The sequence below is a fragment of the Neolamprologus brichardi genome, chromosome 3, assembly GCF_056152115.1.
Source record: "Neolamprologus brichardi isolate AB-2024 chromosome 3, ASM5615211v1, whole genome shotgun sequence".
NCBI classification, from domain to species: Eukaryota; Metazoa; Chordata; class Actinopteri; order Cichliformes; family Cichlidae; genus Neolamprologus; species Neolamprologus brichardi.
In genome coordinates, this window is record NC_142106.1 from 42676142 (window position 1) to 42691664 (window position 15523).

Sequence of the window (15523 nt, forward strand, 5' to 3'; positions counted from 1 at the left end):
GACACACAGCTCCACGCTGCATGACCAGAATAGTGAGGTAACAGAGAATATTGAGACAGAAACATGGAGCCCTCAGTGCATCTGTCTCAATATTCTCTTTCCAATAACAAGCAATTGAGTACAAAGTTGAACAGGACAACTTAAACGGCTGCTGCATCACTGTTATAGATGCACAGCGTGTAGATGCATACATATTTAATACATTTTCAGCTGCAGTGGAAAATTAAAATGTACTATTGGTGATTATGACTTCTGATCAGTGCTGGCTACCAAAGTAGCGCTTTACTTCAGTTTCATTGCACTCGGCTGTGATGCAGTAACGTAACGCTCTGCTATAACACTTCCGTCACAATAAAGTTACAGTTTTGTCGTTACTTGCATTACAAAAGGTTCTTCATCATCTGCATGATGGAAAAGAAAATGATGGACATTTATACAAGTTTTCGTACACATTACTTACAGGTGTCAGTTCAAACGTAAAAGAAAGTGGTATAATTCGATAACCTCGGAGGAGTACGTGAGACAAAGATACACTATGTTGCCAAAAGTATTCAGTCATCCTTCCAAATCATTGAATTCAGGTGTTCCGATCACTTTCATGGCCACAGGTGTATAAAATCAAAAGCAAACATTTGTGAGAAACTGGGTCGCTGTGATAGGATGCTACCTGTGCACATTTGTAAAATTTCCTCGCTACTAACTATTTCACAATCAGCTGTTAGTGGTATTATAACAAAGTGGAATGACACCAAATTGGTAGGCTGGGTCAGCAGATGGTGAGGCACGTGGTCCGCAGAGATTACCAACTTTCTGCAGAATCAATCGCTACAGACCTCTAAACTTCATGTGACCTTCAGATTAGGTCAAGAACTGTGCGTAGAAAGCTTCATGGAATGGGATTCCATGGACGAACAGCTGCATCCAAGCTTTACATCACCAAGGTCAACCCAAAGTGTTGGATCCAGTGGTACAAAAGCATGTTGGTGTATTCTCTTGAGAAATTAATCACGTTTTTCTGTCTGGCAACCCGATATGCGAGTCTGCGTTTGGCGGTTCCCAGGTGAACGGTACTTGTTTAACTGCACTGTGCCAAGTGTAAAGTTTGGTGGAGGGGGGTCATAGTGTGGGGTTGTTTTTCAGGGTTTAGATTCAGTTCCTTAGTTCCAGTGAAAGGAACTCTTAATGGTTAAACTTCATTATCCAAGTCATTTTGAACAATTTCATGCTCCCAACTTTCTGGGAAAAGCTTGGGGACGGCCCCTTCCTGTTCCAACATGACTGCACACCTTTGTAATTAATTAAACCAAAGATTGCGAGCCAGGCCTACTTATTATAAGATCAGTGTCAGACCTCATGAATGTGTTTCTGGAAGAACGGTCAGAAATTCCTATAAACAAACTCCTAAACCCTGTAAAAGCCTTCCTAGTAGGGCTGCACGATTAATCGTTAGAAAATTGCGATCTCAGTTCATACTTATGTGCAATCTCATTTCCAAATGACAACGATTTAAAAAAAAAAAAAAAACGACGACAATTGTACCACATTTTGATCTGGGACGTACTCTGCATGAAAACAAGCGCTCACTCTTCCTGCTCAACAAATGACAAGGGCGGAGCCTTATACCACGTGATACAGAAGCTGGCTGCTAAAATTAGCAGGGAAAAAACAACGGAGAGCACGTCAGGGATGACGAGAAAGTGACAGGAGAAAATCCGTCCCGGTCAACCACCCAAACATCAATAGCGGGAACCTTATACAGCGCTTCCCTATACACGTCAAACTCCCGCAGGCACAAAGAAATTACAGAGGCTATTACTTATCATCTGACCAAAGATATGGCTCCCATCAACACTGTGCAAAACGAGGGATTTAGGAAAATGATCAACACCCTAGACAAACGCTACGCAGTGCCGTCCCGCAACTATTTTTCTATTGTTGCACTACCTGCTCTATACACGCAGTGTCGAGCAACGGTGGAGACGGAATTTCAAGCAGTACAACATTTTGCGGTAACCACAAAACGTGAGACATTTGTTGTTTTTATGTTTATTTATTGTTTTTATGTTCAGTCTCAACTGTTACGAAGTTGATGTGCAGTTAATAAGTGCAATAAATATTTATATTGGGAAAGAAAATTGTGAGAGAATCGTGATCTCAATTCTAAGCAAAAAAATCGTAATTCTCATTTTATGCAAAATCGTGCAGCCCTACTTCCTAGCCCAAGAGTTGGGAGTTCGCCTTGTAATCGGAAGGTTGCCGGTTCGAGCCCCGGCTCGGACAGTCTCGGTCGTTGTGTCCTTGGGCAAGACACTTCACCTACTGCCTACTGGTGATGGCCAGAGGGGCCGATGGCGCGATATGGCAGCCTCACTTCTGTCAGTCTGCCCCAGGGCAGCTGTGGCTACAACTGTAGCTTGCCTCCACCAGTGTGTGAATGGGTGGATGACTGGGTGTGTAAAGCGCCTTGGGGTCCCTAGGCGGGACTAGTAAAAGCGCTATACAAATACAAGCCATTTACCATTTAGAAGATTTGAAGCTCTTATAGCTGCAAAGGGCGGGCCAACATCATAATAAACCCTATGGATTAGGAATGGGACGTCACGCAAGTATGTGTAGTTAGACGAGTGAACGCTTTTATACGAGATACATAAATAGCGCTCTAATACAAAAGGGATCTGGTGTAGGCAACTAGCTCACAGAGGAGTCAAACTGCACACTTCCCAGAATAACCGAGTGCAGGCACATCTGCAGTCTGCTGCAGTTCTACTCTCAATGGCTAAGCAAAGGAGCTTGGCAACAGCCCAATGAGGAAGTCAAACAAAGATGTGAGATAATTCATTTAATCAAGTAGATAAAATGTTGTTGTGAGTCTATTTAACCAGAAAACCTGGGAGTCGACTTGAAGCACTTTTACAGTTTTACCCTGGCAAGCAGGACAATTGACAGACTGCTTAGTGTAGTTTCTACCTGTCCATGCCTCACTTCTAATGCTCTCCCTGGCTTCAAGCTACACTGTAATTAGGCAGCGATCACAAACAAATGAGCCTTTACACAGACTAAACTCCAGAGTGCGTCCCCTTGTGTTGTTTCTAAAAACTTTATTTTCCATCTCACACACCCACCAGGTTAAAGATCTAATTATATTTAAAAAAAATCATATTTAGACTTTGATTCTTGGCAGTTATTCAGATGTGACAACAGCGTAAGCCTGCACAGGTTCAGTTTCAGCCTAAAACTGAACCTGCTGATAAATACGACTGACAATGCAGTTGGTTAAATGAGGGCAAAAGCAAATAAAGGGAAGTAAACAAGGTGAGACAATGGCAGAGGGTAGGGAGCAAAAAGGGAAACTACCAAGCAAGGAACAAGGAGAGACGACCAGTCAGTTGGGTGACACGTTACATAACTCTCTCACTGTATTGATTGCTGTGCTGATTTGGCCTCTAGCCAATATTCATAGCATTTGTAATTATTGAGCCGAAGCCCAGACCGAGTGAAAGCGCGAGAGAAAGAGACTGAGATTCTGAGGGCAGATAGACGGCAACCGTTAGAGAGGACTGCAAAGAAGCGAGAAATAGAGGTATGAGTGGAGAAAGGGTGAATGATAGCCATGAATTTTGGGATGTAGCCAAAGTGACACCAATAAAGAGAGCAAAGAGAAAGGAAGCAGCGTCAGATAATGAAAAGAAACAGAGGGAAACAGAGAGAGCATGTTTGAGAGATCATTTAATTGAGTGAGATGGAAATAGCCTAGTTGTGGGAGAGAGGAAACAAGTGTGAGCTGGGATGAGGAGATAGCGACAGATCGAGGGGAGGCGGGGAAAAAAAAAAGTGTGTCAGTGAGTGCAAGGCAGGTTATTCTTGCTGCTGTAATCAGTACTGTTATATAAGCTTGTAGCACTGGGCAGAACAGCCTGAAGCACTGGATCTGCAGGACAGACTGGGTTTACTGCACGCACACGGTGCGCACAGTTCGCCTTCAAACACTTTACAGTAGGAACAGAAAGTGCCTGCGGCCACATATGCTGCATATGAACCTCAACATCGTTCGCAGGTTGCTCTGAGAGTACATCTGCCTGGGTGCATTTGAAAATACACGTTTCCTCTCTGCCTCAGACCAAAATTTCTGCTTTTTCTTTTTTCTGCCTCCAAAGCGGATGAATATCAAACACCGGCTGGTTTCGTGTTTCAAGTTTTTGTCGATTCAGCATCTCAAAACCTGTCCTTCCTAACTCATGCAGGTTAGGGGTCAGAAGTTTCTCACTTTAGCACTTTTCAGGCACGGACGCCTCGTCAGTTTGATGAATTGATGTCGTTCTGTCCACAAACTTACTCTGCCACATGCGATATGTAATTACAGGAATGCATTCACACACTTAAGTACAGTTTAGTAACAGTAATCATGAAACTGCAGGTTTTAAAAAACAGCTCAACTGTTTCTGTTTACTATAAATCACCAAAATCAGACCTACGACCCACTTTGATCTTCAGTCACCTGGACCAATTCCCCTGTCAGAGTGAGGACGTGCAACTATACCTTTACAGTGCAAATTTCAGTCTTTGCACAGTTTTTCTATTGTGGTAAGTAAAAGGAAATGAGAGAAATATCTCAGCGCAACTCTTTGGGCTTTGGGGAAGGGTCAAAACATGAAAACAGTCCAAAGTCCAAAATTTAGGCCATCATTCGCATTTTCCAAAGCCGCCCAGTGGGCCAGTTTGGAGTCTTTGCTGGGCCGAATCTGGCCCCCGAGCCTTATGTTTGACACCCCTGCTGTAAATAATCAATAAAGTTAACACTATCTTCCTCCATGCACAAATGCATGTGTTGCCTTCCTAAACCGTGTCTTTAAGAGGTCACACAGTAGAGACATGAGTCTCCTGGTCGTCACTGTAACATCATCCATCATGTGCTGGGTTAAAGTTACTGGGTCGGACCACGCGGGAATACATGAAAGTGAGCAGGGTGTGCATTCGGACATGAAGCTGAAACATTCAGAAGCGGCAGATTAAAGGACAGAAGCCATCAATGGCTACTGCAAAATAACCAGCATGCATGTTTTCTGTTATTCATCTGACAGCAAAGAAGTAAAATTTCTAAGTCAGGAGAGCAAATTCTGGCTCTAGCTGTATCAACACAGTGGAAGGGGGTGGAGCTACAATGTAATCAGCTAAAACTCTGCTGCGTCTGTTCACTGCTGCCAGATGTTGGCTATGCTATGGCTACTCTATTCACTCTGCAGGTTTTTATGACCTAAAGACAAAGAAATCAACAAGTGAGGATGTATCCCCACACGCAGTTAACTAACAGTCCCGCTCTCCCTGTTGTAATCCTTCATCCGGGGGCCTCTCCTTCCTCCCCGTCTTCCGTCCTTCGCCCCCTCTGGCACTTCCTCCGTTCTATGACATCTCTCTTTCGCTCCCTCGTTTTCCATCTTTGGATGAACTATAGACGGATGAGGGGAAGGAAGCGCAGATAAAGGCATAAAACTATATTAATGAAATGAAAGAAGCACAGAGAGGGAGGAGACGGGCAAGAAGATGGAGGAGAGAAGAAGCAGGGAGGGAGACAGAGAGGTTGTGATGGAACAGATTTTCCTGATGCTGGTGAATAATTTACTTTATTCTCTCTCTCTCTCCCTTTTTTTTTTTAAAGATATAAAGATATAATCAACTGGGGATGGGGGGGTGGGGGTCTGATTAATTGCCAATTAATGTTTAACGAGGCACAGCTGTGTTCATTTAATACTAGTTTAGGCTTTGCCTCTCCTTGCACCCCCTCCCTCTTTGTTTCCCTGAAATGTGTTGCACTCTTCTTCTGCTGTTGATTCTTTGCCACAACAAGTTCAACTGGAAGGATTACCAGTGCGTTTAGCAGTCACTAAGAAAAGCAACTGATTTACCCTGTGAGTAGATGCAAAGGCACCACAATAAGCGTCAACACTCACACACACACAGAGCTAAAACGACCCTTCTCTGCGAAGACGCATGTACGTCTCCTTTTGTACGACTACAATACTGCTCTTTAAGAAAGGCCTGCTTCCTTGCCAAGAGTTAGATCAGAAGAAGAGTGCAACTGACAAGTTGTGGTTTTCCAAAGGGTTATGTGCCACACTTTTCCTTTCCCTGTAACAGTAGCTTCCTGAAAACTAAACTGGATGACATCCAAAAGCACAGCGATGACAAGGCTTCAGGATGTCTGTTTACAGGCTTTGTGCTAAGCTAAGCAGCTGCTGCCTGCGGCCATTTACCCGACACACATGAGACATTAATCTTCAAATCCAGCTCTCGGCAAGGCCGTCGGTAAGTGCTTTTAAAGGCCATTTTTGGCACTTCTTTTAAAAAAGTTATGGAAAAGCTTGGGAGTAGTGAACAATCCTCTAAAGATGTCCAAGGAAACCTAACCCCAATCGGCTGCCGAAAGACACTTCCCAGCTTTTTAGTGGATGCTCAACTTCGACAGCAATTTCCAAAAAAACGATGGAAAACATTTCTATTGAGAGTTCACTTCATTTGAATGTTTAAAAGTTTGCAAACCTTAAATTGACAGTTAGATATAAACATAGTTGGAGACGGAGTACAGTTTTGCACCTGACAGCACAAAGACTCGTAGGACTGTTAATGTTTAAACTGTTAACTGATGACTGAAGTGATTAAAGACCACTAGTGTTCCCCTTAAATGTGTGTTAATGTTGAATAAAGCAGCATTCCTGAAGTTGCTTGGCGTATAAATTACTGGACTCCCAACCTCTGCTGTCAAAACTAAGTCATGTTTGCTGAATGTATATATAGTGGTTTTCTACACTAATCTATCCAATCTTTCTATCCAACACTCACGCTGATGAGTGCATCGGGTTCAGCATCTTGTCCGAGGACACTTTGAGATGAAGCAGTCAGGGATCGACCCGCTAACCACGCGGTGAGTAGATGACCTGCTCTACCCACGGCCGCGCCACAGTTATGTTACAGTACTAATATTATTAATGTCCATCAACTCAGAGAGGAAGTATGCAGTGAAACGCGAAGAACTCAACACATCCTCCTGTTGAACCCACTGACACTGTGACTTTTGGATTCTTCACCATACCCTCATAACTCTGCATGTAAGAATGTACAGGGCTCATCTCGCCTCGTCTTTTTCTTTCCTCACACGCCTGGAGCCTCTAGCTTCTTCCCTGTGTGTCTATCTAGGAGAAACATCATCACTAGGCACTGCTCTGATTTGTAACATTTTGTATACAGTGAACTCACTGCATTGTATAACCCGTCTGACCCGAATGCATGTAAATATTATGGCTGTGGACAACGTAGAGCCAGTAAACTACATGGGATGCAAAGTACTGCATCTGTCAGCATAGTCAAAAGTGTTGTGTTCAGTCATGTGTGTGTGTAGCGTACATATGTGTCTTTCTATCCCTTTTTTCCTGTTTTGGCTCTCATTACAATCTGATACCTCTATCCATCTGTTCACAAAGGAGAGTGAGACAGAAGACGGGAGGAGAGGTGGAAGAGTTGGCCATCACTCTTCATCCATGCCCCTCCTCTTCCTGCTTTATCTGCTTTCTGTCTTTGTCTTATAGCTCCCTACCCGCCTCCTCTCTTCTCCTCAACCTTCCCATCCCTCTCTCTAGTCCCTCCTCTCCTGCCTGTCTTTCTTCTACTCCCCCTTTCATCTTCGGTTAGAGCCAGTATGGAGCTCTGCTTCATCTGAAAACCCAGCAGGTGTGTGGTGTGTCTAATTGTTCGTAAGTGTGTGTGAGTGTGCAAAATGTGCTCTAAAGTCTTGCGCGTGAGAGCTTTTTTTTCCTCGCAAGTCACACTGTGCCTGTGTCTGTAGCTACTGTGTGTAGTGTGCCTGTGTGAGATATCTCGTTTCCTCAGGGGAGGCCAGGCCCATTTCCACTGTCTGCTGCAGCCAACCAACCCAGCAGTGCATCGATAATCTATTAGAGTAAAAATACACACACACACACACACGCACGCACGGATAAGCTTGTTCATCTTACCTGCCACTGTTGAGAACACTCTGGATGTGTATGGACTAAGTGGGTGGCCAAATGCCTGTACCTGAAAAGCAAGCATACCACAGAGATTACAAATAATTCACACTTTTCCACAGCAGCACTGGCCAATAGAAATCAGACTGAGTAAAAAGCCACTTCACACAGACCAACACTTCCACTGCATGTTACACCCATTTGACATAAAGTAAGTAGCTACTGAACTTTGCACTTATCTTAATATTTTGCATCAAAACTGCAGGCATTTGTATAAATTTTACCCCCTGACCCCACCCCCACCCACTTCCTGCTTTGAGCAGAATCTTTTTCTGGTAATGTGAGAGATGGGAATGCTTACAAAATTGGACATGAATATCCAAACAAATGGGACCGAGATGAAAATTTGGGCAATGTTGTCTACAAAGTCATCATGCGTGTGCCGACAGATTATTCAGGAGAAGTATCGCTCTATCCCCTTGAACTTTTATCTCTGTGATACATCCTGGTTCTCCTCCACTGTGTCAGAAGAGCACACTTTTACACTTCTGGGAAGCGGCCGAATTGTCAAGGAAGCTGGAAACCGGGGCAGGTGGTGGACAAAGAAATAAAAATATTATTTTCATGAAGCGTGCTGGCACGTGTTGCAGTCAAGGTTGTTTGTGTTGAATGCTCTCTCCCAGAAATCTCAGCATCTTAGAGTGAAGTTACATTCCTGTCCCCCAAAACCCATGCACCTGATCACACCCTCGGCTTTGAAAGTGTAAAGTCTTAAACTGAAAATGGCGGCTTGACTCATCATCAGAGGAAAGTCGGATCAGTTTGAATTAATGAAGAAGACTTTGATTGGGAGATTGGCCAATCACAGACGCTGTTTCCTTGACTTTTTTTCTGTCATATTCCTTAAATAATCCTGGCTTCTATAGTTTTATAGTATTTTTAACTAAAAAAATATTGAACTCCAAGCTGATTAATTTATTTGCCTATTATAATGCCATTGAACACAATGCAACAAATGTAACACTCAAACATACTTCAGTATAGGGCTGGGCGATATGGCCTAAAATTCATATCGCGATATAATTTGAAGCATGCGCGGTAACGATATATATCGCAATATATTATTTTCTTCTGTATAACGTATTTTCCACACTATAAGGCACACTTAAAATCCTTTAATTTTCTCAAATATCGAGAGTGTGCCTTATGTATGAATTCTAGTTGTGCTTACTGACCTCGAACCGATTTTGGCGTGCAGAAATCTGTTAAAAAATGTTTTAGTACAACTTTGGTAAGCCGCACTGCTTAATGGATTGTCAGAGCATTACAGCTGCCGTAGTGAGGAGCTTCGCGGAGTAATCTGGGTCCAAAACTCCGTCTACTTCAGGTCCCAAAGTCAAACGAACACTAAGAGTTAAAAACGGTCTAAATTCTTTCATCTTTAATTAAATCATCAGCGTTGCTGCTTTATCGGGTGTAACAATTAAGTTTAACATCCATGCATCCATGAAAACAGAATTTATTAAATTTAACGGAGTTACAAGTTAACAGGAAGTTAGCTCGCTAGTTTACACCTAAACATTTCATAGCATGTTCTGACTGAGAGATTTTTGAAACTAATTAAAACGCACAGCTCTGCTACCACTTCCAACATAAATGAAGACAGAAAACTAAACAGCAGTGGTGTTTGCAGGGTTACTGAAGTTGGACTACCTGGTATATAATGTTTTGCTACGTGATTGCTAGCGACACAGCTATGTTAGCATAACATTAGCACAGTGAAGCTGGAGGATGAACGCTAACTTTTTTTCCACTCGATAAAAGTTAACGTGGGGGATTCTGGTGGTCAGGGACAAATGCAATCGCATAGCAGGATGCTATACACGGGCCAAACTTCAGTCAGGAGAACAAATGAGATTATTCATCCACAACATGAGGTTAGTTATTAATATACTGCAACAACACGGGAATAGAGCAGCTGCGAGAGAATTCAACATTAATGAATCAATGTTACGTTAAGTGGAGGAAGCGCAGTTTTTGACTTTCCCCATATTTCAAAAGTGCTTCATCTCTTTGCTGTGACTGTCGCCCGGCATAATTTGCAGATGATAATGGTTTTAGCCGCTGCGATGCTTTCGACCAAAACAGGCGCAGCTTGATGACGTCATAAACATGCGCTATCGCGGTAGAGCGATATAGTCAAAATCTCTATCGTTGGCCAAATTTATATCGTTTCTGTCATATATCGTTTATATCGCCTACCCCTACTTCAGTAGTGCGAGAAAACAAAAAACACATTTTATTAGCCTCTCAAATCTAATGCAACTGACTAACCTTTATGAAGCTTTTCAAATCTAATTTTCAGTTGATTTTGTCAAAAAGGTGATCAAATTTTGTTTACCGTTAAAGTAACTAGTGTCGTTGTACAGAACTGCATTAGCAGGAGGTTTCTTCCTATTAAAAGGGAGTTTTTCCTTCCCACTGTCGCCAACTGCCTTCTCACATGGGGTCTTGGGATGGGACTGTTGTGGGTTCTTTTCTATATAATTTTAGGTCGTTACTTTACAAAGTGCCTGACATGACTTTTATTGAGATTTGATGCTATATAAATAAAACTGAAATGAATTGAAATGAGTGGATAATATTTTACCGCTGTACCTAAAGTTGGTGCTGAATGTATATTAACGAAAACACATTAAACATATGTCTCAACTAAAACTACATAGATGAAACTATAGCAGAAAATATGTACTGACATTTAGATATTTAAAAAAAGGATCTGATGTAATTCTCCATGTAAATATGAAAACACACACACACACACAGTACTAGTCTATTGACCAGCCGTGCAGAGTGGCAGCAATTACACTTGCCAGACATACACCCACGGTTATTATATCCTCAGATATCCAAACTGCATGCACAGGCAGAGGCTCGGAGAAATAGCGATGGACAAACACGCACATGCACAAAATAACACAGGGCCAGACAAAACACATAAACAAGATACCAGCATGATGTAAGAACGTGCAATATCAGACATCACATAATTAAAGCTAAAGCCTGTTTATCGACCAGCTAAGTAGGACAGGAGGAGCTAAGCCCCAAGGATGTAGCCTGTTTACAATAACAGCCATACACAGATAATGTAACACAACACTATTCTGCTGCCAGCCTATATTTACCGTAGCCACGTAAGGAACACAAGGACTCCAAATTCTGGAGGTCAAATAAAGTAATAGAAAGCATTAGTTATTTCACTGCACCACAGAGAGCTTTGAACAGATACAGCCTGAGTTTCACTTTCCACAGTTTCCAAACCCAAAGATCTGCACTGAAATAAAGGGTGAAGGCAACAAATTTGCCATGGTAGGACAAGCACGTCAAAAACTAACTCATTAAACAATTTCCAGTTTATTAAAACACTTCTCAGTTAATTCAATTGGTCCAGTAGAGCTCTACAATGCGACATGCAATGAAAAAAAACTGTATGTGCGATAAATTATTTTGCATAAACAGCACTCGCGTGACGGCTTTGAAAACAGTGTGTTATTTTGTGAAGCCATGGTACGTCAAAATCAAATTGTTATCATATTAACACAATTACCCTTAAATTCAATAACAATTCCCACAATTCCTTTGTGTTTGCTGCCAGTCCACTGGTGGCTCAGAGAAAAATGGAGCAACAGAAGAAAACAAGCCCACACAGAATATCAGATTATTTATGTTGTGCAACTATTTAATCCTAATAATGTGTCAGACTAGGTAACCTGTAGGGGTGGGGAAAAAATCGATACTGTGTAGTATCGTGATATTTTGTTCGCTAATAATAGCAGAAATCAATATTTTGTTACAAAAACTTCAGACTTCAGAGCATGTTGATCAGCTCCTTTTTCTGAGCAAGAATCCTGACATTCCTTCACTGTCCAAATGTGTTTAACTTTTTTTTTGGCAGCAATAAACATGACAGTTTACTTAATTAAAATAAAACATGTCTTAAATTAAAATAAGTTTAAAACTTTTTTATTTTATGTAAAATTATATTTTGTTTTAATTTACTTTCAAATTCTTCAGTTGCTGAATGGGCTGCATAGTTTTCATAAATTGCATAGTTCAGAATAGCTATAATTGTACCAGATGGTTGCGTTCAGTTAAGTTGGACTAGACTGTAATACAAACCGTTCAGTTTGTCAACAATAAAACTGAAATGAGAGAAAGACTGAGTGTGAGACTTTGTTATTAGATAAAAAGAATATTGATAAAGTTTACCTTTATGTACAGAATCTGAATATCGCAAAATATTTTTAAAAAATTGCAATAATATTGTATCGTGCATTAAGTATTGTGATAATATTGTATCGTGGGATGTATGGTGATTCCCACCTCTAGTAACCTGGAGACTTAAATAAGTCGGAAGAAAGTTAAAACTGTTTTATTACCTTTACCATTAGTGTTTAAAAAAAATCCAGCAGCAACAAACAATGATTTTAACTCTCCTTAAATTAATCTGCCTACTGTCTGCATTAGCAAACTCTTCAAACCCCACAAACGTTGACTTTAACACAGCCAAAGCTCTGAATGCATTTAATTTTCAAAATAAAAATCAGTCAAGCCTTTACCAATTTCCATCTCAAAAGCACAAAACCCGAGCAATGATTTCAGGTAAACCCTACATAATTCCATCATCTACCATTTTTCTTCCTTTGGATAATCCCTGGATTCCTGCCTTTTGGAATTCCTCCACAGATTATCCCTTGCCTTTAACTACTCCAGGGGCAAGGAGCAGGGGTGGAGGGGGTGGTAGTGGAGTGCAGGCTGAGAATGGCGAAGGAGGGGGTTGGGGGTGTGGGACAGCGAGTGTTGTTTTAAGAAGTTGGAAGTCTGTGAATCTTGCTGTGCTTGTAATTCCCCCTACGGACATGTTTTACACACGTCAAGGAATTCACTCCATTCCTCTGTTGTAAGCCTGCTCCTGATTCCCTAGTCTCACTTCTTTCCTTCTGCTTTCTTTCTTTTTCTTCTTTAGGGAACAGAGATACGTAGGTAAATGCACACAGCCAGGCTAGCTCCCAACATTTCCCATGATCTGCCTGACAACAGCCTGAGGGCCTGCACATGGGCACACTTACATGCCCACAATAATAGAGAATTGAGATGGCAGGAAAAAAAGAAAGCGATAAGGGGCCCTGCGACGAATCCTTGAGGCACTCCGACCTTGTGACGCAGCAGCCACCCCCCTTGGCTGCTAAGCCAAACTAACCAGTGGTTAGAAGCTGTTCTGCTCCGGTTTGCTTGCTGCCTTTGTTTGGCAGAAAACAATGACAATCCCCCTCTCTCTAATTTACAAGGGAGTTGGCTCATTCCTCTGGGTGGAATGTACAGTGGGAGCAGCCTGCATTTCATGCTAGGGTGGAGAGATCAGTGATTGGGGAGGTGATCATCCGGCCAGAGTGGGGCTGCTTTAAGGGAAGGGAGAGTGAGTTTAGTGGCTATTTTTAGACGACATGTCATTTCAATCCGTGGCATGTTTCTGCGCTGTGGTAAAGGAAGGAAACACCGGTGGGGATACGTGGCCTTGCACCGTACACGCAAATCTGTGCAACAAAGTAGAAACCTGCAAAGAACCAGTTCAGCAACCAGACAAGTTAAATAGGGAAAAAACAAGAGAATGTGAGAAACAAATGCTGAAATCCACATCCACAAAGAGAACAGCGAATAGAATCCTCACCAAACACACCTTAGACTGCGAGGACAAATCATCAAAGCTTACTGAAATCCACACAAAAACATATGCAAACAGCCACGCAGTCACTCCATCGCCAAACCACCACCCACTCAATTTCACTGTCACCTCACTTAACCTGCAGTGCACTATAAGAGCTAGTAAAGATGCTGAGAGGCAGAACGGCGAGGAAGATGCACAAATGGAATAAAGGCAATCTAAGATCAGCATGTCTCACTGAGTCTGTGCAAAGCCTGAAATGAAAGGGGATGAAAGAGAGCGAAGGAAAGACAGACTTCATACAGCATATGGGGACCTAGATTCCTTCGCCTTCCCTCATCCTTCCTGTTTCCCCTCACATCACACACCTGGGACCATTACTCCTAGAGGAACCAACACCCAACCTAACTCTCCTTTTTTTAATTAGTTTTCTATCTTTCTTCATCCATATGCTATCATCTGTCTGTCCAATCTGCTGTCTATTTAGACTGCCGTCAGACTGAAATAATTTTTCTCTTACACACCTGCTTCTACACCTTTCCTGCCCAATTAATGATTTGAAATTATCGCATTAACATAACATAGTAACAGAGTATTTAAATGGTGGATAAATCTACATGTATAGCTCTCTTTGCCGCATTGACTCTCTAGCTACAGTATTTGTTTGCATGTGGGGATTAGGCCACAGGGATGCAGTTTTAGAAAGTATGAACTATTCTCACATGTTATTGCTTAACTAATTTAGGTAATTAAGTAATGGCTCAGCCACAGTAAAATTACAACAGCAACGTCTTGACCATGAAGAAAAATGTGGTTGTGCGGTGGCTGCATTGACATTTTGTTGATTTTTTTGCTGTTAGAGATCGACTGCAATAAGTTGTAGCAATAACTAGAAGCAGAAAAACCTCAACCTCTGGGTGACCACTTTAAATCTTTGTGCAACATGACTGTTCACCACGTGGGAGGCAACCTGTGTCGAAACACTCAGAGCCTAACTCAACCTGACTGTAATCACTCAGATAGATAGACAGGCGAAGGTTTGCAAATAACTCTGCAATACTGGACTTGAATCAATTGGTTGTATTGTGATTATTTTCCAATGTATAACAAGAGTTTAACCATGGCAAGGTTTCCTAGTGTCTAGGGCCGTGCGATATGACCACAATCTCATATCCTGATATAAGACATCTATCCTCCCGATAACGATATAAATCACAAAAATGTAACATTTTCTGAAAATTCTGTGAATCTCGGGCAGCTTGACTTACGGGAAGTGTTTCCAGCTGGGCGTCGTGTACCTGGAGTCCAGTGTTTTAACTGATGCATGAAACGATACATTTTTAGACATAAGTTGTAACAGCCGCCGTTTTCTTTGTGAGTATTTATTACACGGCGTGCTGCGGGGAAAAGCCTGTTCTAACGTTTGAGTCTAAGGTTTATTTTTTAGCACCTGGCGGCTCTTTTTTAATTCTCATCCATAAATACTCTGCATAATCTTTCAATCTTTCAGTTTATTTTGAAAAGTTTCAACAGGATCTTGAGCTTTATTCTGAAAGGCTTATGTGGAAAATAAACAAGCGGACACGCGATGGTTTTACCGTCGTTGTTGCTAACGACAACACATAAAAACAGGCGCTTGTCCATCCGTAGTGTGGTCATATTAAATATAAGAGAAAGAGAGAACTTTAAGAAATGAATATAGCCACTACAGTGACCATCAGAACGATGAAAAAATATTGCCGTAAACAGTTTATTTTGCGACACCACGAAACCAACGATAGCGTAAAATGAAAGATAGACGTTTTTA

The 15523-nt window shown here is 41.8% G+C and overlaps 1 protein-coding gene across 4 annotated transcripts in view; it reads right to left on the bottom strand.

Annotated features, from left to right (window-relative positions):
- Positions 1-15523, bottom strand: part of kdm6ba (lysine (K)-specific demethylase 6B, a) — a 117507-nt gene that overhangs the window by 52173 nt on the left and 49811 nt on the right. For all 4 annotated transcript variants that reach the window (XM_087837690.1, XM_087837691.1, XM_087837685.1 and 1 more), the window contains exon 4: positions 8004-8064. The gene's annotated coding sequence lies outside the window, so the exon portion shown is untranslated. The remainder of the gene's footprint in view (positions 1-8003; positions 8065-15523) is intronic.